The sequence below is a fragment of the Lissotriton vulgaris genome, chromosome 7, assembly GCF_964263255.1.
Source record: "Lissotriton vulgaris chromosome 7, aLisVul1.2, whole genome shotgun sequence".
Classification (NCBI taxonomy): domain Eukaryota; kingdom Metazoa; phylum Chordata; class Amphibia; order Caudata; family Salamandridae; genus Lissotriton; species Lissotriton vulgaris.
The window spans coordinates 1491476962-1491500473 of NC_141695.1; positions in this window are offsets into that span (position 1 = coordinate 1491476962).

Consider the following 23512-nt stretch of genomic DNA (forward strand, 5'->3'; position numbering starts at 1 on the left):
AGGGACTTTTTATTTTTTATTTTTCTGGCAACTGCCTCTATTTAAGCGTCTTGATAGAAAACGACCAGCAGAGGTCAGTAAAATACTAGAATCACTTCAGCATTCTCTAGATTCCAGTCCATAGAAATTGTCTTCAACAAGCACATGTAGACAATAATATTTAAAAAAAATAAAAAAATTCAGTGATGTGACCACCGAAGGCCCTGCTTTTAATATGAAAAAGAGCTTTGGACTATACCATTTCCTGCTGAAAGGCAATATATCTCTCCATGTGTTCCCATACCTGGTGTGTCAGCAGTTTGGTGCTTACTTTCCATCCATGTTAAAGAACAGCAGATGTTTCTTCACCCAGGCTAATGTGCTGCGTAGCTAAATACATATAAGGTCCCAAAGGGGAGACTGATTGCTTTGCAAAATACTTGTTTCTTTAGAAAAGAAAAAAGAAGGGTGTGGTCGCAAGTCTGGAGTAGCCTAGCAGTTGTCAATGGTTTCACAATCTGCTGTGAAAGGAAACTGCAATCCTATAGTAAATGGAGACACGGCCTTTGTAGTTAAGATACTTGTCAGTGTTGCTTTGGCCTATGGTATGTTTTCAATGGAATCTGTTTGAAATGCGTTTGCACCTTCTTTTCTTAAAAAAAGATAGTGGTGCGCTAAGACGTCTGGAGAGCTGTGAAAGCTTTGGAGAGTTTCTCAAAGTGTTTAACCCTTTCGCTGCTGTGGCAATTCCGCCGCAGCGCTAAGGGGGTGGGGCGGCCGCGCGGCACTCCAACGCTTATGACGGAACCGCTCTGTCATGGCCCTCGGGTGGGCTGTGCTTGTGACGGAGCAGTTCCGTCATGGCTCCGCCCATTCTTTAGAACATCAGCGCAGGCGCGAAATCAGCGCCGCGCAAGCGTGTCGGGCGGGCCATGACGGAACCGCTCTGTCACCAGCACAGCCCACCCGAGGGCCATGACGGAGTGGTTCCGTCATAAGCGTGGGAGGGGTTAAAGTGTAGACTGGGAACAAATGTGTAAAAGCCTTGTGTATGAACTTTTTTTTCCCCTAAGATAAAAAATAACAAGCACTCATATGAGCACTACCGGGAATTAAATGTATAAATGCCTTTTAAAGGTTATTTTTTTAAGTGACGTAAAATTGAACACCAACACTTATAGGAAATGCGCTGGAGGGGCTGTAGGTGTTAGTTAGCGCAAGTGTTGTTATGCTGGGTGCTGTGACTTTAGCTGTATGTACTGGGTGTGAGGCCCAATGGGCAGCTGTGCTCAAGGGCTTTGGTGATGTTGTGAGGCATGCTATATAAACGTATATGCACATTGACAAATTGTGCACAATTATATAAATATGTCTGTCACTGTGAACATGAGGCTGTGCCTGTGCTTGTAAGTGTTTAAATGTTCAAAAATAGAAACTATGACCATGGCAGCAATGTGACTGTTACTCCTGCTGTGGTGATGCAGTCCCCCTTGGTGTGATGTTACAGTGTCTTCTGATATGATGCCAGAATGCCGGAACGACACAGTTGTAGTGCCTGTGATTTTACAAAGAACCTCAATGTGATGTCACAAAGTTCCTTACTGTGTTACCACAATGCCTGCCATTGTAATGTCACAGTGCGCCTTGATGTGATGGCACAGTGCCATTTAATGTAATGCCACAGTGCTTTTTGCTGTGATGTCACACTTCCGAGTTGCACCTTCATATGATATCACATTATTCTTTCGTATGATAACACAGTGTCCAATGTAATGATGTCATATTGTGTCTTGTTGTGATATCCAAGTGCTACTTGCAGTTATGTGACAGCGCCCCTTTCTGGGTTATGAGCGGCTCCTGCTGTGATGTCAAAGTGCTTGTTGCTTTGATGGCTCAGTACCCCTTAATGTGCTGCCACATTGCTCCTAGCTGTGATGTCATACTTATTGGTTACCTCTTCCTGAGATGACACAGTGTCCCTTACTGTGATGTCACAGTTCTCAGTACTGTGATGTCACAGCACCACTTTCAATGGTGTCACAGTGCCCTTCGCTGTGATTTTGCAGTGTCCCTTCTGCGATGGCACAGCGTCCCATGATGTGATGCTGCATTACTACTTCTGTGATGTTACAATGCTTGTTGCTGGAATGTCATGCAGCTTGGTTGCCTTTTAAAGTGATGTCACAGAGCACTTTGATTTGAGGACATAATGCCAAATGTGACAATGTCACACCTACGCATGTGATCTGATAGTATTCTGTTCCCTGACACAGTTCCTCTTGATGTGACATCACAGTGTGCCTTTGGCGTGATGTGAAAGGGCCTATCTGTGAAGTCATAGTGATGGTTTCTTTGAGGTAACAGGACCTCTAGCTGTGATGACGCAATAGGGCTTTCTATGATGTTATAATGAGCCTCTCTCTGATGGAACAGTGCCCCTTGTTATGATTTCACAGAGCGTGTTGCTATGATGTCCTAGTGCGCGCTGCTATGGTGAGACAGTGCTCATTACTGTGATGTGACAGTGTTTGTTATTTTGATGCCAGAGTCCACAATGGAAATATGTCACAATGACCCTTGCTATGTTGCCACAGTGCTGGTCATTGTGAAGTCACATTGCCCCTTGTTGTGATGTCATAGTGCTAGTTACAGTGAAAGCACTAGCCTCCATTGCTGTTATTTCACCAGAATTACACCATATTTAAGTCACACCAAAACGTGAACCTTACTCCCCATCTCCAAGGTTGGCAACTGTAGCCGGTACACCATAATATTTGTATATAGTGCAAAGAGATTTCAAAAGTATTGCAGCACTTTACAGGAACACTTCAAACATTACAAAGAATTTTTTTTAGTAAACATAAGGAAGTTTAAAAATGGACCAGAATTACAGGATGTGAAGTTATTATCAATAATAAAACCTTGCTCTCCAGACTCGAACCTTGATCCTCAGCACTAAAATACATAAATGTTGCTGTTATGCCATATCTGCTTAACTGCGTGACAGTGGACATCTCCTCAACATGGCATAGACGGAAACGAAATATAACCAGAAAACAAATGAACATTTAAATACATTTTAAAACTTATTTTTTTATTTTGCATCGGCTAAATAGAACCACAATCACTTATAGAAACACAAACACAAAGCAATTTAGAACACAAATTGTAACCAAAAAGAAACACAAAAGTGCTTTACAAAACCACTAGCTACATTACACAATGATACATTTATATTTTTTATTCCACAAAAAGATTTACTATTTTGAGTCAAGTGACTGTAAAAGATGCATGACAGACACATGCTTTGACAAATCAAAATGCAGAATGCCAAAATGCAGGCAGCCAATAGATAGCCTGACTGCAAGCCTCTGAGTAATTACAGCAGGTCTTGGAAGAGACAGCTCATGTGCTGCCTAGCTCAGCCTAAAAAGAGTGCTGCCACCTCCAACTCGTTGAATAGTGCACAGGGCTGCACCCCTTTTCTACATGGGCTACCACAAAGGTAGACGACTGTGGCTAGGGGTTCAGGGGGATCTGCCGCTGCTGCTCCCCTGTTCTGCCATTGTGCTGGGTGGGGGCTGGCGAGGAGAAGAAAGTAGAAGAATGAATAAGAAGGAAGGAAGGAAAATTAAAGTAAAGAGGAAAATAAAGTACAAAAAGTCAAGCAAAAAAGACAGACAATTTGAAATAAACGTAATATCAAAGACACAGGGCAAGGATATAATTTGAAATGAGGGGTAGATATGTTTTAGAGGGGAAGGATTAAGGAGATTAGGAGGAAATTGGAAAATAGGCCTAGCACCATGAAACAGAGCAAACCGAGGTGGCCGCGCCTATGCGAACTGCGTTGTGCTGTTTGTGTGTGATTTCCAGTGTGAGAACGCACATTGGTTACGTTCGATGGAAACTGTAATGCGAACGGATGTGGAAAGCAACTCCACCGGCTCGCGGAACTCTGCGTAGTTTGCAGAGTTTTTGTTACCTCTTTGCCCAGGCCTAGTATTTGCATGGCTGTGGCCCAGAGGTCTCAGATTTGGATTTACTAACAAGGGCAATGGCGGTATTATAGTTAAGGCCATGGTAGATGGTGGATATTTCGGGTAACTTGTGTTTGTCACATTGCATCAACATCATTTTGCAAGACTTTAACAAAAAAAGAAGAACTAGTCAGTACCTAACTGGCCAAGAGCGCAAGAATCTGCACTATTTCAGCCATTCTTTTAAAGCCTGGATGTAGTTGAGGTTCATCGAGTGTGCTAATAGAGTGCCAGTTAAAGCCCTCTTACAGGAGCCAACACATTGGAACTCGACCTATTACATATAGCAACATCTGTTTGAGCAGTACAAACAGATCAATAAATATGTCATTCAAAGAAAAGGAGATGCAATTGGGAAAAGCATGACCATTAGAATGGAGAAATGGAGTCTAGTCAAATACCTTGCAAAGATGCTACTTCCTTTTGAGGTTTTCACACAGTAAGTCAGAAAAAAGGACTGTACCATTGGCCAAGCTATCCTGTTGTTGCATTTGTTGTAGGACCAGTTAAAAAAGGTGTCTGAAAGGTTCACATGTGTGAACGAAAATGAAGGTGCCCACACGTTGAGTCGAGCCTAATCCTTAGCTTGGCTGATAATACAAGGCCGCAAAGAGATGTCATGTAATCCAAAGAGTACATCTGTGCCACAATACTTGATCCATGGTACAAAAATACTAGCCACTTCTATTCCTTTTTCAGAAGGGGTAGTTTTCACAACAGGAGATGTGGATTGTTGATTGAGCCAGAAACCTGGAAGAAGAACGGCTGGACATTAGTGTCCCACTCCTGGGCTGAAGTCCTAGGGTGATGCCTTCAACTCCCAGAGAGGGTAGTCCTGTTGTGTCACAGCAGGCAACACCAGCAATAAGAACACCAGTGGCAAAGACAACAGGAACAGAAGAATTGGCCCCAAGCTCTACATTGGCTTGGTTTCAAATGGCAGGTCTTAAGTTCAGTGAAGAGGTGAATGCATACAAGGTCGAGCAAGTGGCAGCATCAATTACTATTCAGAGGAAGTTCCAGTACAATCTGTATGGCTCAAGAAAGGTCTATGTGGATCAATCCCCATTGTTGTAATGGTATGGGAAGATGTGCCGCAGGCCAGAGCCCAGCAAGCTGGCAATAAAGTATCTGGCCCGTCTGGTAGCCAGTGTGTCTGCTTAGCTTGTGGTCAGTGCAGCTGGCTCAGTTGTCACAGTGAGAAGGACCAGATTCTCAACTCAAAATGTGAAGGGGTTGATCATGATCAAAATGAACCAACACTTAATACCACACAATTACAGTGTTCCTGAAATACCACAGGAGGAGGATGAGGGTGGTTGTTCAGACTCAAGTTTGTTAGCTGATCAGCTTCTGAGTGAACCATCATGAATTTGATGACAAACTGAACTTCTTTGACTGTGAGTAGGCCACCATGACACTTTTAAATTATTTATCGTCGAACTGCTATGCCAAAGAAAATGGATATAGGTAGAGGAGCATTATATATTTTGTTTGTGTTTGACTAACTTATGCAGTCCCACCTTTTTTAGGCACCTGTATGGCCAGATTGGAGTTGGACCAGTGTGTAGTAAAGAAGCCTTCCCATTCTGTTGAAGGACATCAGAGACAATGCCTGCATCCATTCCATGCCTATCCTTTAGTATCCCCTACCAGGACTGCCCCAGATCATTCTATTACAAGACTTTCCAGTTTGTGTTTCTTGCATCAAAGATGCGATACAATTGTGTACCACCGTACTTGGATTGAAACAGATAACTATTGCCCCAATGAGTGATATATTATTGAGTGATTCTGAGTGATTGATGATTCATGTGGTGGCAAACAGTAAGGGAGGGTGCCCATAACTTTGCAAACTTGATTTGATGATTTACAATGTTTGAGGCCTGTTGGGCGATTATTTTTCCTGAAGGTGATTGGCCCATTTTTCATACTTAGTGAGATTTACTTGCAGCGCCCACTCCTTTTTTTCTGGTTCTTAATCTTCTGGGACCAGGCCAGTCAGTTTAGTTAACAAACATAAATCTAAGCCAAAAAAATCTCAAATAGTGTTTATCTTCTTCTTCTTCTTCAGTAACGGCAGCCCACTACAGGTCAAACTCTCTCATTTTGTTGGGATGGAGTTAGACTGATTTGTTGCACAAATGTTTGCTTATTTTTCTAGTTTAACACGTCAGACCCAGCCCCTTACAACTATAGGCTTGCACCTACACCTGCAAAGAAAAATATGCTAACAAACACCAAGCTGATATATGTATGGGCAAAATGTGTGAATTCGCGGTTCGTGAATTCGCACAAAAGCGAATTCGCGGTCTGCAAAATCCGCAAATTTCTGCGAACTTGCATTTTTTTCTTATTTTGGCCTATTTGCTGGGTTTTTTTTCAGCGCGGTTACCGCAAACTTACCCATGCGGTCGTTTTTGGGCGCAGCCATCTTGTTAGCGGGAGGAAAAAAATGTGCAAACTCAGAATCAAGGTAAGTCAACGCAGCGTGCACGAGATTGTAATTTTGAAGCGCGAACAAGCAAAAAAAATTCGCAAACTTGCGAATTGCGGATTGTTTGGCAATTTTGCAGGATTTGCTGACCGCAAAATTGCCAAAAATTCACAAATTTCGCTAACGGAACAAATTTTAAGCCCATGCTTAATTCCTTTATTTCCCAACTATCTGTACAGGGTTTCAACTTTTGGAAAGACACCATAGACACAAAATCTGTCTGGGGACAAAATATTGGAAGGTTCAAGGAACTGAGGCCTTATTCAGAGCATGTCACACACCACATCAAAAAATGTTCCTGAATTCCAACAGACGGGAAGCAACAGACTTCCCGTCTTGAAATAGCCAATGATGAAGGATTTAAAACACACACCTCATGTTCCCCCATTCTCATGCTTTGAGAGCTGACAACATTTTACACACTACAGTGAGGATACACTAGATACCATGATACAAAATACTCCTTACAATTCAACTGACTCGAATTTGAAGGGATGGTTGCTTTGGCCTGTGGACAGAAATAGGTATCAATCTAGAATCCTGGGCAACAGCAAAGGGTTTAGGATCAATAGGCCTGATCAACGATATGCATAGTCAGAACACTTTGGGGTGATGACATCATATAGTGCTGGGAGGTTGGGCCTTGACTGGCTAAAAACCTCAACACTTTCTCAGGTGAAGCAACACTTGTCCCTTCTTTCTGATGACATGGATCTCAGGGATTTTCTATTAGGTCCCCAGAACCCACCTCAAGAGCGCTTCTTGTATACAATATACGATGAGCTGTGGAAAGTTTCTCAACAGGAAGCTGCTGAGAGATTGGGCGAAATTAATAGGGTTAATTTTAAGGGTGGGAGTAGTTCGCAAAGTAGCGCTACGCGAAGTTACGCGAAGTGCACTTCGCACTACGCGAACTTCACGTAGCACTACGCGAGCTGCGTAGTAGCATGTTCGCACTGTGCAAGATGCGTTTTCAATGATTGCACAGTGCGGACAAGCATCCGGCACTGTGCAATCATTGAAAACGGCATCTTGAACAGTGCGAGCAGTAGTTTTCTGCTGCTCGAGTAGATTTTTACTTGAGCGGCAGCTTTCTCAACGCGCAGTGGTAGTTTCTCATCACATGCGCAACCACTCGCAATGAGAAACCTGACCTCCCCGCGTTGAGAATCTCGCCGGGATGTCATTTTGCTTGCTCGCGGTCACGAACATGACATTTAGGACCGCGAACAAGCAAAAAATGACCGCTGCACTACGCTACGCTGCACTACGCGTGTTCGCACTGTGCTACGTGCAGCTCGCGTAGTGCGAAGTTGTGCAAACTTCGCAAACTACGCGAGCGAAGCGTCGTGCTTTGCCCAGGGTTAGTTAATTTAAAAAAGTTTTTGGCTATGGTTGACCATGTTATAACCACTTTAACATCCAGAATTTATTTACTGGGCAAAATAGTATCTTCTGCAATTGACATAATACAGCAAGATATGTCTATTTTACAACAGGGACAATCACAACTCTAGGCCATTGTATTGTTAATCTGGACACTTCAAACATTACGTTCTGGCCATGTGCCATGGCGTTATATCAGCAGCACAAATCTGTTTTCTGCATATGATCGAACGGAACAACAGATAGTAATAGCACAAAGAGATGCAATATATATTACCTTTCACTGTGGCTGAAACACAATCCGATGACTGGATAATCCATGATTACATCATCCTACCTATCACAACTTTCCAGTTCCAATACTGTCTATAGTACCAACAAGTAGGCAGATATGAAGCACTAGGAGGTTCTGTGCATGAATACTGGAAATTACTATTCAGGTTAAGAGGCAGGAATGGGGAAACAGCTGTTTTCCTTAGTGGTTCCGACTGTGATGATGCTTTAAGTGGGTCCTTAGTTTGCAGGGACATTTCCCTTCACAGGGCATGCAATGCTTCAGTTGCAAACTTGTCCTGTTATCTGAAGGGTTCTCCAGCTGCCAGGATTCATCCAGTTTTGAAGCTGCTCTCGAATGGGAGCTATTTGTTGCTGAGCGTCCAAAGTTGCTGAGGAAAGGAACTGGGCTTTGCTTATCTGGTAACGGTTAATTCCATAGTCACTTGTTGCACACAAGTGCTGTTTCCACCTGCCCACACAATTAGGAGGCAATACTATGGCCTTCGATAAATGTTTCCAAGATATGCTTTGACTCTCTGAGCAAACTGAAATCCATGCTTTTTCAAAAAGATGTGACCTTAGCATCAGCCACAGAGACATTTGATCTACAGGTTGCAAGGTCATCTTACGAGATATAGGCGCTTTTCCATACTAACTTCCCACTGCATTTTGTGGAGCTTGTCCACCATATCTTTAATATGTGTGATACAGAGGGAATTGTGCACTTTTTAAAATGTATTGGCCCTGGACTGGCATGCACCTTTCAAGCAATTTTCAGAGTAGTTCTATCATTCATACACTCTTTCCTTGGAAACATTTTGAGAGGACTTTTGAGGTTTTTGGCTTGCTATTTGTGGCTGGAATCCTGATTTTAATTTTTCTACTCTTTAATGGGTTTCCCAGTTCAAACCAGAATGGAGACAGCACTGGCTGTGCTGCAATATTGTGAGTTCATGATACACTGCTTTGGCACACCTCAGCTTCGAGAACTGAGCGAGCACTGGTTCTTGTCCTTCAGGCCTGTTTGGCTTCACTGTGTGCAGCCTGTATTCCATTGTCTGCTTTTCAGCCATGAGTGCACATTGGATCTATGCCTTGGATCACAATCAGTTGCACCTCTGGACATTGAATACTGATGGGCCCCTTAAAGGTCCATGAGTATTCTTGTACCCAACGTGTTCCATTGCTGATGAATGCATTCTTCAAGCCACCCTGGGATGCTTTGGCTCCTAGTGAACTGAAGACCGGCTCTACAATACACTCAAAGGATGCTATCCCTCCCTCAGTGGCTGCTGTAGGAAGTGGATGGAATCACCTTTGCTCTATAAACCTGCTTTGAGGTGTGCCCCGGGGAACGTAGTCTGTGAATGCCTGCAACAGCAATGTTGAGACTATCACTCGTAACACATAACTAATTGGCTTGTCCGGTTGGTGGGAACGATTTGGCCTGTTTTTTTTAACAAAAAGAATCAAAAAAATGTTTGCTTTATTTTTCCAGGCATCATGGCTTTTCTGAGTGCTTGGAATATCAATAAGTATAATGACTTTTAAAGGTTTTCTTGAATATTTTAAAGGGAAGATTTCTTTTAAATGATTTCAAAAAATGGTTTTGGACCTTTTTAGTTTTCATTTCATTATGGCCTGCTGGCTTTTAGATAGCTTTCATATATATAAACCCTTAGTAGAGTGGGTATTATGTGCCTGGGTTAGGCCCAAGTAACAGAGCTACACATTTTTCTTACATTGTCCTATTTTTGGTCAATAACATTTCTGCTGCAACCTTTTGCACATATTTGCATATGCAACAATGTTGGATTAAATTCTCCGAAACTACTTTGTTCCTGGGTGATGGAGGGACCAGTTTCCCTAACTAAGTAATTGAGGTAAAGGATGATGAGACCCAATCAGTGGTAAGCCATGAACAAAAATAGAGAAAGTCTCCACAAAAAGAGAGAGGAAAAGGCAAAGGAAAGCACAGAAACAAGGGAAAACAGTGCAGCAGAATTCCATAATGCAGTTGTTCCCTAAAACTAATAAACAGGAGCTGGGCCCTGAGAAGTGTAAGGTGGACGAAGTAGATTCTGAGGGGCTTAACAATGGAGACCATGGATAACACTAACCTAGGGGATCTGGGGCTTGGTTGGATTCAGAGCAAGCAAACAGATGCTCCGCTGATAGGGCAACTTTAGCCTCAACATGGATCTATGCAGGTCCAAATAAAATTAAAATAAATTTAAATTAAAGTTGCCTCCTCAAACAAAGGGGAAAGACAACCAAGAAACATCTAAAGAGGTACGGCAGGTTCTAGTCCAACCAACAAAAAAGAGGGCCATTCTGTAGAGATTAACCGAGATAAAAATTGAGATCAACAGAATGAAATGAAATCCACAAGGAAGGAGCTGGAAATCCCCCCAACAGGGTCAATTTGTGACTCCCCCATGAGAGAAATACAACAACAGACGGTCTTCCTTGAAAATAATACAACAGCATCTCAATAAATCAAGAATATTCATCTTTAAGAGGACAGATGGTTAATGAGGTCCATGCACAAAGATGAGAAAGTCATTCAGGGAAATAAAGTGCTATTCATCCCTAATTATATTTCAAAGGGGGATTTTGATAACTTAAACAGAGGAATCGTTATAACACTCATAAACTAAATTGAAGAGTTAACAAACATTTCCTCTATAGACTTGTTGTCAGTGGAATCTGGACCACATCCTCATAGAAATGATAGAGAAGCAACCCTTATAACCTGGGCGACAACAGCTATAGCAGAACAAATAATGGAAAAACAACTCACCTTTAATTCATGGCGTATAGAGTTACGAAAATATGAACCTCTGAGATATTCTGGTCCTCTCCTACATGTCACAACAAGAGAAGGGTTACTCGCATCAAGAGGCACAGTGTTAAGGGGAGCAGTGGGATCAGGAAATAAAACAAGATCACTTGAAAATGTAACCATAGTGCGGCGGCAGCAACAGGAATTAAGGATACCATCTCTCGGAGGAGTCCAGAGGTAAGATGGAGTCCAGTTGACAGTGCCTCGGTGAATCTCCGCTGAGCATCCGTTTGAAGAGGAATTACACCACTATGACTCAACTCGTAACCGCATCATGAAAACTGGATATTAGCGATGCTAAGGGATGTCTTTGATAGAATCCCCCAGCATCTGGAACACTTCCTGGCTTGAGATACACTGGTCCTGCCGCTGCAAGAACTCCCACACCTTTCTGGCATCCTGGATCACCACTGCCCAGCGTGCGCTCCGTCTGACCTCAGCGCTCTCTCCACGGATCGGGAGAGACGCAGGAGGGACAGCCGCAGCCAGTAGTGGGAGTACTGGCCGGGCGGTGATGTGGGGAGGGGGAGGGACAGGGTGGGTGGTAGTAATAAATGGATTACGGACTTTAACAGGTAAGTAAACATATAAATAAATAAAACAAATTTGTTGCATGCACTGCATCGCATTTGGTGCCGGTGCCGGTGCTCCCACTACCAGCTGCGGCTGGGAAGGGAACCACGGATCTGCTTCACCGTGCAGGGGAACTTGACAGCCTCGGACATGAAATATCAGTATCGGCATAAAGCTCCTGCACTTCAGCGCCGGGAAGAAGGACATGATCGATAAGGGGGCACGCGGAGGAAAGACAAAGAATGTCCTCAACTACTCTCAGGGGATCACTGCACCGATATTGACACGGCAAAGGAAACCTGAATCCCTGGGAGCAAAGACTAAGGGCGGGGGGATTAAAGAGGAAAGATGGAAGAGGCGAATGCAAAAGACACTGAGAGCGAGATGGTAAAGTCTGCTGCTGCTAAGAAAGGCACTAAGCGCTCCATCAAAGATAATAGCCGCACACAACCTTTAATAACTACCAGCTTTGGCACCACAAGCAAAGTAGTAAATTCAGAAAATGGCTCCATGGTTGGGGGAAGCAGCACTGGTGAGTCGGTGTTAATGGCGCAAAAGGGGGAAATAGAATGGAGTGAAGCCCAATTGCCACTGCCACAAGAGGCCACAAATGCATTACTTCTACCTGACAATGTCATACCCACGGTTGTTATCAACCCTACAAATCAACAGGAGGGGGGGCTGACAGAGGGGTTGATAAAAGGGCCCGACCGTTCCTCTAGCCAGAACAATAACCAAAGCAGAGACTCAACTCTAATGTCTGCACCTCAGAATCTCTCTAGTACAGCTCACTCCAGCGGTCAGACTTCACAAGACTTTGAGTTGAAAACACCCGATAATCAGGAAAAATTCGACTCTTTTACCGATGACTCGAAATTCTCCAACATCAGCATTTCGACCTCAAGTGGGGAAGAGGAGGGAGCCAAGTGGTACAGTAGTTCTCTGAAGCACAGGCAGCTATCCAAAAAGGTCAGGAAATGGAACAGCAGGGGTCAACGCAAAACAAAGGAATATGATTCCTCCGACAGAGATGACAATATCGAGTTAAAGTGGGACTATGAGGAGACTACTCTCCCGGTACTTTCTAATCCTGAATCACCCTTGGACGGACACCAGACTACCACGGGAAATATCACTAGGAGAGAAATTCTACCTCAGGAGCAGAGCAAAGAACCTGCTTAAACGGACATCTTATATTCCATCAAGAGCTTCCAGGCTGAAGCTAAAACCGACAGCCGCAGATCCCGCCTAGCCGTAAAGAAATTACAGGGGGCAGTCAGGAAAGTTGGAAAGACCTGTGCAGAAATTGTGGATCGCATGGCATCAGTTGAAGTGAGAACTGAGCAACTCGAAGAGGATGTCACCAAGCTCAAGAAACAAAAGTGAGGAACACGAGGGAGCGGTTAACCGCATGCGCGCTAGCGGAATTCCGCTAGCGCGCTGGGTTTTTCAAAATCGCACTTTGCGTGACGAGCTGGGCTCGTCATCAGTGTACGAGCGGGCTACACCATGACGAGCCCAGCTCGTCATGAGTGTCGAAGGGGTTAAGGACCTGATGTGGAAGGTAGAGGAACAAGAAAACCAGCAGAAACGGAACAACCTAAGATTCCTGGGGGTCCTGGAGGGAGTTGAAAAGGATGACCCTAGGAAGTTTATGATTGTACTCCTCAAAGGCGCTTTTCTTGAGCTGCAGGATTGGGATTGGGACAAAGAAGTACAAAGAGCCCACCGATTTCCACTCTTACCGAACAAGCGGTCCCAGTCATCACAACAACATCCTCCGGCCATGCTGGTATTTTTGGAAATTCCTTTCTTTGCTCCGGCAAGCCCTATTTGATCTGCTTAGACCCAACAGCAAACGGTAATTTGAAGGATTCGCTTTCTTCACCCGACCAGGCTTTTCGCACTCCACTTTCGAGCACAGGTCGAAACTAAGACAGCTCTTTGACCCTTTTCAGAAATTGAAGGCTACAGTTTACCACCAAAACCCTACTAGACTCAAAGGTATTTTTAAAGGGGCTACACACGGCTTCATCTCTGAAATCCAGGCCAAAAATTACTTTGAGGAAATTGCAGCCTCAAACATTGATCAAATGTGTTATTAATATGATTGGGCTCATCCTAAGCATATCCATATGGAAGCCAAAACATATGTCTGCACTCACTTTTGTAGCTGTTTACTGTGCCTTTTCTCACTTTACTATACACTTAACTAAACACATCAAGAGATGGTATTTATTGTCAGAGTGGCTATAGGTGTTATCGGAAAATGGGGAACCCCCTTAGCTTGAAAGGCCCTGCTTAAACAAGACTTTAAATATGTCAAGTATGAGCTGGTTTTTGCTCATAGCCACTATAACAATGAAGGTTTTGACACACACAGGAGGGCTTAGAGGGCTCACAGAGGAACTGGTGGATGGACGTCAAACCCCTTGCACTGCAGCCAGGTAACCTCCAAGTTTTGCGGCGGGTGGGGGGACGACATCGGGGAGGGGGTAGGAGTGGGAGTGATGCGCAGGTTAGCAGTATCCATACTAAACAGGAACATGCGCTCAAGGGATTCAAAAATACAAAGGGAAAGCTACAAAAGCAAACAGTGTTATAAACTGTATAATCATATTGATAGCTCTGGGACAGCTCCGTTAAATATATGGGGGGCTTTATTTTCCCATGATTATACTGGGTCCCTTGGCCTCTCCAATCCCGTTGCCTTTAGATTCCTTAGAATTACAACTCATGGATCTTTTATTAACTTTTGCTGTCAAAGTGATTCTTATGGAATGGAAGTCTTTTTCCTCAATCTCATACCACACTTGGTGGGCATGGGTTTCCTTTTTGAGAAGTGCACATACTTCGGTTGATGAGGCCCATCTCTCTCCTTCGATCTCTAGTAATGTCTGGAGAGCTTTAGATGCTTATATGGATTTAGCTTCGAAAGGTTTGGTTCCTCAATATCCCTTTGTGTTGCCTGATTAAGTGTGTCTTGTGGGTTTTGTTTTGTGGAGCCCTACAAGAGTTTGTTTCTCTAACCTCTGTTTCTCTATCCCTTCTTTCCTTTCTCTTCTTTCCCCGCTTTCTTCCTTTTTTCCTTTCTTTTCCCTTTCTCCTTTTCTCCTTTCTCTTGCTAGTTCTCCTCTCTTTATTGCATAGTGATACTGTTGATGCTTTTTATTATTCCGGTCACTGACTCTTTGTTTTCTTTAATTTTTATATGCAATGTATCCAATAAATTATTTGTAACTTAGCCTTCATGATATATTATTCTTTATTGATACTCATCACCTGGATCACTTTTTATTATGTTTAATTATTTATTTACGGCCTCAAATGCTAATAAATTCTTTTGAACTAAAAAAATATATGGGGGGGGGGTTAAAAATACTATCCCTAAACATATGTGGCTTGAATGATCCTAAAAAAAGACAAACAGTCGCAATTGGTTTACGAAACTGGGGGGCGAATATTGTGTGCCTTCAAGAGACACACATCGAAGTATCTCAGAGCCATCTGTTAAGTACATTAGGGTGAAATTTGGTGTGTGCTACCTCTCAAGGGGCTCGGGTACTGGGGTCGCCATTTTGACTAAAGGAAGTGGGTATGTTTTTAGCTATTCTAAAACTGACAAATTTGGCCGATGGGCTATTACTGAATGCCAATATCAAACGGGCAAAAAACGGACTATATGTGCTATATATGGGAGCAATGCAGACGACCCAGCGGTTTTTGATGAAATCGCTAATGAGCTCTCACACTGGCCTCTCCCGTTAATGGTCTGAGGGGATTTCAACATAAACCTCCCGGCCGATTGGTCTTTGAAACATGACTGGCACTACAAGGGACGTAAACCAAAGGTATTTCGACTTGTTGATAGCTGGCAGACATCCAACACTAATGTCTCTTGGTACACCTTTTTTTCTAATCCACACCGTATACATGCTAGAATAGATTATATTTTATTATCAAATTCACTTATAAACAATTGTTAAACGGGAAAAATGCCCCGAATATTATCTGATCATAATCCCCTTTTGTGTACCCTAACCGTTAAACCCACAAAATCAGAGCCTACTCTCTGGACATTCGAAAAAGCTCTACTGAGCGACCCAAAATACTGTCTACACATGAGAGATTGGATCCCCAAATTTTTAGACAAGAATATAGGTAGCACCTCAATAGATATTGTTTGGGACACCTTGAAAGCCGGGATCCGGGGAGAGACTATGCTGTACTCAATAAGGGCAAACAAACAAAAAAAGGGAAACCATGCAAGGCTTACAGGATGAACTTAGGCTAGCTGAAAAAAATTTGGTCAGAGCCACTAGTGGGGGAAACACAACCATAGAAATCTACAGCATCCTAACTCAGGTAGCAATTGCTAAAGCAGCTATTACCAACATCTTTACAGACAAAGCAATTCAGAAAGCTACAGCTCGAAAGGAATTAGTATACGAAGTCAATGAGCAGGTGGGTCACCAATTAGCAGTTCGAATGCGACAACAGACCAACTCTAACGTAATCAGGGAAATTAATGATCTGGTAGCAGGGCAACTAAGAAGGTGTAAGATTTGAGGAATACGACCAGAATATATTGGAGGAATCCCCTAGCATAGAAGAAGTCCTAACCGCTGTCAAAAGACTTCCAAAAGGTAAAGCCACTGGACTAGATAGTATTCCGAGTTTTATGGCATATTTTTAGAGCAAATCAAACATTTCTTAGCTGATCTGATCATACATATATTCCCTGGTGGTCAGCCTCCCAACTCTTGGTCTCGCCCTAAAATTGTCATCTTCCCGAAAAAAAATAAACCTCCAGAACATCTAGGATCATACCGCCCCATAACTCTTATCAATGCAGACTTAAACATGGCAAACAGGGTAGTCCCTATGATACATAAAGTGATTGCCAAGAGCCAACATGGTTTTGTTCCGGGGAGATCAATAATAAACCACATCCAGAGAGTTATCACGCTCTTTGACTGAGTTTCTTTGGAAAGCAAAGGCAAAGGTAGGATTCCAAACAGGCTTCATTCAGGCCATACAAAAACTGTACGTTAATCCCAAGGCTGTAGTACTGGTCAATGGAAGCTTAACTAAGGAATTTGCTATCTCCCGAGGAACACGCCAGGGCTGCCCATGCTCATCATTGCTCTTCGCAATATACATTGATCCTTTTATCCGCTGCATAGAAAAGAACAACAGAATCACTCCTATCATATCAGAGGGACACTCCACAAAAACATTAACATATGCAGATGACATTGATCCTACGATAGCAATGCATTCCATTGAGAATGACGCTTGTAAATTTGGCTTAGTCTCTGGCTAACAAACAAAACAGTCCTGCCACAATGAAATGTCAAAATAAGGTGGTTGCATGTGTACTGCATACAGTGGAGATTCTGAAAGAGTAGCAGAAATATGCAGATGTTTAAATGAGGTGGAAGCTGCAAAATATCTCCCACACCGATGATACGATTGTAAAATAGACTTGGAGCCAGGATCTAATCTCCTTCGCAGTCGGATATATGCACTAACTGAAGCTGCATATTTACATTTGAAAAAATATATTCAGAAATATTTGGATAAGGGTTAATTTGACAGTCATCAGTCTCCTCACCATTATTCTTAGTTCTTTAACGAGAAGAAGAGTTGAGAATCTGTATTGAATATAGAGACTTGAATAGATTCACTACAAAGAATTGCTACCCGTTTCCCCTAATCTCAGTTTTGCTTAGCCAACTGAAGAGAGCAAAGATTTACACAAAACTGGATTTGTGAGGAGCTTATCATCTCATAAGACTACGTGAAGGGGACGAGTGGAAAACTGCCTTCAGAACAAAGTATGGGTTATTTGAGTATTAAGTAATGTCATATGGCCTTTGTAATGCCCCATTGGCATTTCAATTCTTCATGAATGATATACTAAAGCAATTCATTGATCAGTGTGCAATTGTGTACATTAATGATATCTTGATTTATCCCACTGCAGAAGATGGCCATCAACATCAAGTAAAAGGAATTTTACAGTGGTTACAGGAGAACAATCTTTAAGCAAACCTTGAGAAATGTGCCTTCAGTGTAAAATCTGTAGATTTTGTGGGGTTCATAATCTCTTCAGAGGGAAAAAAAAAATGGATGAGAAGAAAATAAGAGCCGTACTCGATTGGCCCTCTCCAACTTCGGTAAAATAAATGCAAATCTTCGTAGTTTTTGTGAACTTTTATAGAAGGTTCATCAACCATTTCTCTCAGAAGATCATTTCCATCACTAGATTGTTAAAGAAAGGATTTTTGTAGGGGTCAGTAGAAGCCAATGAAGCATTTCAATCATTCACGCAGAGTTTTACATCTGCACCAATGTTAATTTATACAAGCCCTTCTGAACCACTTCACTTGGAAACTGAGGCTTTGGATCAGGCCATTGGGGGAGTATTGTCGCCAGAGCCATAAGGAAACCGTTTAGTAACCAAGTGGTGTACAGATTCAAAACGTTGCTACCTGCAGAGGTAAACTATACAATCACAGACAAAGAGTTACTTGCCATTAAATATGCCTTTCAGGAGTAGAGACATTATCTACTTGGTTCACATAATGTAGTAAGGGTGTTTACTGATCATAGGAACTTGCAACTTCTGAAATCAGCAGGAACTTTAACTCCCAGACAATTGTGTTTGTTTTTGAATTTTGCAGACTGTGATTTTGTCATAAGATATCAACCAAGAAAAAGATATGAGAATGCCAATGCCCTGTCTCAAATTATTACCAAGAGAAAATAACCTCTGATGAATATTAAGAAAATCGTTCCTGAAACAAAAATAATTGGAGCCACAGTTGGAGGAGCTCTGGGAGAATAAATCTAAAAGCAAAAACTCAGAAGAATTGCAAGAATGAGTGCTAGAAAATCCAATGAGAGAGATTTGACATCAGTTACAACATAATAAGTTGGCACTGTACTTACCCACTTATGAACTTCAGTTGAAAGCATTATTCGATTGTCATGGCAGCCCATGGGCTGGGCATCAGGGAATCCATCATACTGAGAAACTGGTTAAGAGACAATTCTGGTGGCCAAATCTAGTTAAAGATGTCCATCGTTATCTGGAGGCTTGTGAGACTTGTGCATGGGGAAAATTTGTCAGATGAGCTCCTCAGGGACTCCTTCAACCAATGCCTAATCCTCCTTATCCTTGGCACACCATGACCATGTATTTAATTGTAGATTTGCCTTCTGGTCAGGGGTGCAACTCGATACTGGTAATGGTAGATGCCTTCTCTAAGATGGCCCACTTTGTTGCCTTAAAAGGAGCACTCACTGCTAAACAATTAGTGACACAATTTAATTTGAATGTGGTAAAGACTCATGGAATCCCTAAAATGATAATCTCTGCCTGGCTGTCCCTATTCCTGTCACCTTTTTGTAAGGCCTTTATAAGAGGTTTGGTGTGAAAACCAGATACTTCATCAGTTATCACCCAGAGACTGAAGGCAGTCAGAAAGAACCAACCAAGAATTAGAAAAACACCTGAGACTATTCTGTTAGTTCAAGAAGGGGACAGACAAGATTTCCTTTAGATAGCAGAATTTACACATAACAATGCAAAAAATGCTTGTACTGGATATTCCCCATTTTACTTGAATTATGGTCAGCATCCTAATTCCACGTTGACATTTTAAGAAGTAGCCGTACCCTCAGTGCAAGACTCAATACTACACCTAATGAAGGTGCACAAATCTGCTACTAACAATCTTGTTCAAGGGAAAGAACATTACAAATTCCATGCTGACAAAAAAAGAAAACCAGAGCCAACCTTCATGGAAGGAGAAAAGGTCTGGTTAAGTACTTAACTTTTGAGATTGAAATGGAATAGGAAATTTCTACTTCATTTTGTAGGTCCATATTTGGTGGAAAGGCTATAAATGCAGTGGCATACAAAATAAGACTGCCCTCACAAATCAAAATGCATCTCGTTTTTCATGTGTACCTATTAAAAAGGTTTTCTTTCCCTTTGAGAAGGTTGTAACCCCCAACCCTATAATGATTGATGGAAGAGAAGAATTTGAGCTCAAAATAATTTTACTCAATCAAGGTTCATGGTAAAAAGTATTACTTGGTGAACTGGAAAAGTCATGGTCCAGAAAAAAAATCTTTAGGGATACAAACTGATATACATGTTCCCAGACCAGTGAAGGCTTTTCATCCTCAATACCCTAACAAACCACAGTCCGGAGGCCTATCCTTGGAAGGGGGTGCTGTCAGGGCTCTCACAACAGACATGTCATCTACCTTGCAGAACATATGTGCTGTACTAGACAGATCTGGCTCAAGGCATTTGGTGGATGGCAGAGGTGTTATAAGTACCCTACCTGGTACCTTAGAGCTCACAGAAGAATAAGGAAGTATGAAAGACGCACAGCAGGAGCTGCAGGTCTAGTCTTTACTCTGCAGAGAACTTTGTCAGTTTTTGGAAAATGGTGAAGTGAGTGCATAGCATTCTAAACCGCACATTTTACCTCAGACTCCTCAGAGGTCGGGTGTTGCCTTCTTTGTGCTTGCGCAAATTTAGTTAGTTAGAAGGCAGAGCCAATCGAGGATGGCCACTCTCCAGTGACACTTCGCCGCATCTCGGGAGGGTTTTTTGACCTTCGTCTGCCTTACTACAAGCTCGGCTGCCTGAGCTGATGTCTTTCGCTCAGTGAACTGTTCCGGTCTCCAAATTGGCATTTCTATATAAATGGTGAGCCGTCCGGTGACTTCATTTTCTTTATTATTAAGTGCGACGCATATTCCTCACAGGATTCACGTCCGCCATTTTAAGTTTTCCTGACGAGGTTCCGGCGCTCACCACAACGTGTTTATTCATCTTGTCTGCTTCCTTCAGCCTATTTTAAGGATTACTCCTTCTTACCATTTTTTATGTATTTCCAATTTTGAATCATTTCTTAGCATTACATGTGTTTTTTGGTCTCTGCATGTCCTTACCTTCTGCAGCCTGATAGTACAAATGTTTCTTCAGTTAGTTATCAACCGGGATTTTTGGCTCGTGAAACTCAACTTCCATAGTGTTTTTCATACTTCAGAGGATATAACCCATTTTATTCACAGACATTTCCTATTGTTGCTTATTGTTATTTTCCTTGACAAACGTTCTCTTTATATCATCTTTTTGACTCTCAATATGTTAGCAGTTTTACAAAAAGTTGTCTTCTCTGGTCCACGCACTTGTGTTTACTCGCTTATCTTATCTTATCTTATCAAAATGTGTCCTCCTTCAAATATCATCGACTCCCTTACTTCTATTATGTGGTATATGGGAGAACAAAGCCCACACAATGTTCTACACAGTCAACGACTTCGTTACCTCTTTTGGAAGATTACAATCCTTTCAACATCCTTCAATCCAACATGGAAGAATCTTCGAGCACTTCTGTTCCATCTACAGTGGTTGCTTCATCATCTCCCTCAAATATACCACTTCCAACCTCGAAATTGTTGGCAAATGTGTCAAGACAAATCCTCAATCACCAGCCACTTCACCTCCTCCCACCTCCCTTGATTTACTTTTGGATGAAATCTGTGCTTTCTGTCCTCTCATGGAGGAAACCAACAATTGTCTACAAGTTTTGGAAAACAAGTGGTCACATATGGAATCTAAAGTAGTACAAGTTGACCAACATGTTGACTCTCTTCAGGTTGTTGTAAATCAAATCCCTGTAATGCAAACTGAAATGTCTTCTCTCAAAAAACATATTGAAAATCTTGAGAACCGCAACCGCCGTAACAGTCTGTGCTTATATGGTCTGATGGAGGCTAGGAAGGTTTAGACCCTATACATTTTTTCAAATCCTTTCTTCCAAAAGTCCTGGGCTTTCCTAAGTCTACGCCCCTTAACATCCAAAGGGCATATCGCTTGGGTCATTTTCCTCATTTGTCATCCCCTCCACAAAACCAAGAGGAGTCAATATGTATTTTTTTTAGTACACCAATTTGCTGAGAGTCTTACAGGCAGCCAAGCTCAAGGGCTGAATATCCTGGCAGGGTTTGACTATGCAAAAGAAACTGCAGACTAAAGATAGCAATTCTTGGATATGCGACCAGCACTACATACTCTTAATGCTCGGTTTGTCCTCGTTCATCTATGTCTATCAAGGTAACCTACAAAAATAAAACATCGAACTTTGAAGATCCGGCTTTGCTGCAGCGTGTCACCGACAGCAGTAGAGTAGAGGACATGGACATTTCCAGTACCTCGAATGCTTGATGTTTTTGATGCATAATTTTTCTCTATTGCAATAATGCTGTATATTGCTTTTCATATGCCTTTGTATTAATTGTTCCAGTTTAAAAATGTTTCTCCATTTTCCCTTGTTCTCTTGTTTCTTCTTTTACGTTTAGGTACGGAATCCTATTTATCTGATCCTTGTGCTTAATGGTTTCGTTTTAGATGGAGTGTTTTAACTCCCGACATTGCCCTGAGATGTCTGGTCAGTTGTGTAATCTTCCTTATATGATTTCACCACCCTCCTTTTTGGTATGTCTTTTGAGTTTTTTTATTATCTTCTGTATATTTATTGTTTGTTTTCTTTTTCTTCACTCTTTTCCTTTCTTTCTCCCCTTTCTTGTTTTCTTTTCTTTTTTCCTTTCCCGGCAATCTTCTTTTCATTCCTAACATGGTTCTCCTTGCTCTTTTCCTTTTTCTCTTTATCCTATTATAATCCTGTCTTCCTCTACAATCACATCCTATTTCTTACTCTGTGTTTCAACCTCTTTGTTTCTTGATAATACGTATTTCCTCTTCTTTATCTTCTTATCATTTCTCTTTCTTGTTTTTCTTTTTCAACTTAAATTTTATAATCTGTTTTTCCATTTTAAATACTTTGCGCATTGTATCATGGAATGTTAAAGGTTTGGGTTCTCCTATAAAACTTTAAAGGGTTTTAACTTATCTCTCTAATTCTAAATGTGATATTGCTTTGCTTCAAGAAAATCACATTGTGAATAAGGAAGTTGCTAAGCTTAAATGGCAATGGGTTAGTCATGTTTTGCCTTACGAGGTAATGGAAAACGTAATGGTGTTGCTATTTTATGTCACAAACGTTTAGATGTTCTAGTACTTTGACAAGCCTCTGATGACCTAGGTAGACGGGTGTCTGTCTCCCTTTTAACCAACAAAATTCCTTTTACAATTTTTAATCTCTATGCTCCTACCTCTCCCAATAATGTTTTCTGGACGACAATTTTGTCTAAATTGATGACTTATATAGATGTTTATCTGTTGTAGGTGGTGTTTGTAATATGATTGTTGACCCTATTCTTGACCCCAAGTCTAAAGCTAAATTTATTCCCTCTCTTATGCATACCCGATTTACTTCAACCATAACACAACATTCTTTAGTAGATGCTTGGCGACTCTGCAATCCTACGCTTTTAGAATATACTTTTTTTCTTTCCAGTTCACTGCTCCCAATCCCTTTTAGATTATTTATTTATGTCCCAGCCCCTAGCATAATACCTCACTCAATCAGAGATTGGCCCTATTGGTATTTAGTACCATACTCCAGTATTTCTAAACATGGATCTCCTTCCCCTACCTCATGGCCTGCGCCGATGGAGATTTAACAACTCCTTTTTATTGGATCATAATTTTACCCGCTCTTTTGAATCCTTGGCAAATACCTTTTTCATTGAAAATGAACCCTCTCACCCATTTCCTCAAATTATATGGATGCTGTCAAAGCTCATTTGAGAGATTTTATAATTTCCTTTGTCTCCTGCAAGAAAAAATCTTTTCTAGCTACCTTAAACTCCCTCACCATACATAATAAACAATTAAAACATTCCTATTAATGTACACACACTAAATCCTCTTTGGATGACCTTACTAAACTTAAATTCACTTTTAATAAATTGTCCACAGAC